Source organism: Mus caroli, unplaced genomic scaffold (assembly GCF_978045245.1).
Source record: "Mus caroli unplaced genomic scaffold, Mus_caroli_1 scaffold_15, whole genome shotgun sequence".
Taxonomy (NCBI): domain Eukaryota; kingdom Metazoa; phylum Chordata; class Mammalia; order Rodentia; family Muridae; genus Mus; species Mus caroli.
This window is the reverse complement of record NW_028227270.1, coordinates 3,979,217-3,981,046: the sequence shown is the minus strand read 5'-3', so window position 1 is coordinate 3,981,046 and position 1,830 is coordinate 3,979,217. Positions and strand designations below refer to the sequence as shown.

Below are 1,830 nucleotides of genomic sequence, written 5' to 3'. Positions count from 1 at the left end.
GAAGACTGCACGGTGCTTCCTTGCTCACCGCTTCACTTGCTGCTTTTCATTCTAAGGTACTCTTCATCATAGGGTGGCAGCTGTATCTTTGTGACTAGAAGCCAACTCTTAGGCTAACTAAAGAAATTCAGAGTTTTGTTTAAAATACTTTAAACACCTGTAATAAACTACGGAATTTGCCAAGAATAGAGGTACTCTGGTTAGCAATCCAAAGGGTTTAAATATGAATGCAATCCATAAGAACAGTAACAACAACAAAAATAGAACAATTTTTTTTCTCAATAAAAAATAGGCCAGTCGCTAGAAGGTATCATTCTGTGAAGACATTATTTTGAAGCCCTAGTCAAAGGAGCCTGTGGAATTTGCCACTGGGTTTCTACTTTGTGCCTGGAGAACCTTATGAAAAGCAGTCCTGACACAACAGAATGACATTTGCAGAATGTAATACTGGAGTGAGAGAACTGAGGTTGATGGCTACAATCACATTCCTGTGTATTGAACTGTTACATCTTAATTATTCATTCAGCTCATTGGTCCAATAGCATAAAAATAGAAAACAGCATCTTGAAGTTTATCTCATTCCATGTTCAGAGACAAATGGCTTAACCATTCTTCCCATTATTTTCTGAAGGCAAGTCCTTGTTTACAGTCTGATGGTAAACACATGCTGGTAGTTTCCAAAGCTACTGTATGAAGAGGATGCTGAAGGCCACCACTATACAGCATATGGCGACATAAGGACTCTTGCGTTCCCCAATTCAGGCACACTTCCAAAATATTCCCAATAGTTCAGTTTTATTTCTGTCCAGGATGCTGGGTGCCAGGGATCGGATATAAGCACATGTACATATAAGCAGCAAGATTACAGTCAATAGACTCTGAAAATTGAAAATGGCAGACATAGTGAGGCCGGTGCTGGTCCAGTCACATCACCCTTCCGGGCCGGGGCGGCAGCACACGCCTTTAATTGAAGCACTTGGGAGGCAGAGGCAGGCGGATTTCTGAGTTCTAGGCCAGCCTGGTCTACAGAGTGAGTTCCAGGACAGCCAGGACGGCACAGAGAAACCCTGTCTTGAAAAACCAAAAAAAAAGAGGGGGGGTGGGTACAGAGCTAAACAAAGAATTCTCAACTGAGGAATACCGAATGGCTGAGAAGCACCTGAAAAAATGTCCAACATCCTTAATCATCAGGGAAATGCAAATCAAAACAACCCTGTGATTCCACCTCACACCAGTCAGAATGGCTAGGATCAAAAATTCAGGTGACAGCAGATGCTGGCGAGGATGTGGAGAAAGAGGACCACTCCTCCACTCCTCCATTGCTGGTGGAATTGCAAGCTGGAACATCCACTCAGGAAATCTGTCTGGCAATTCCTCAGAAAATTAGACATAGTACTATCAGAAGATCCAGTAATACCTCTCCTGGGCATACACCCAGAAGACTGCTGATGCAAAGAAATAGTGAGATACCTACTAGATTTTTTTCAGCGATCGACTGTATAATAATTTCTTACACATCAACATAAATATAATGCAACTACAGACATTTGTTTTCAATTGTCCACTCAAAATGTCCTTCTCTGAATTTTATAGACATCCTTATGGATGTTTAGCAACCATCTCACCCTCACCCTACTCCAAACAAATGTAGTTTCTCTTTCTCCATGTGTTTTTTTCTTCTTATGTAAACATACTCTTTCAAGAGTCTTCCCTGATCAGCTCATTCTCCTCAACCCATAATTCACCAGATATTGTAAATTTTGTCACAGAAAACACTTTGAAATGAATTCAGACCATTTATCATGTTGCTGCAATAATTGCAGAGCTTCC

At 41.1% G+C, this 1,830-nt stretch overlaps 1 pseudogene; it reads right to left on the bottom strand.

Moving 5' to 3' along the window:
• Window positions 1-308: 308 nt before the first annotated feature.
• On the bottom strand, window positions 309-943 carry LOC147000848 (protein kish-A pseudogene; annotated as a pseudogene).
• Window positions 944-1,830: the final 887 nt, after the last annotated feature.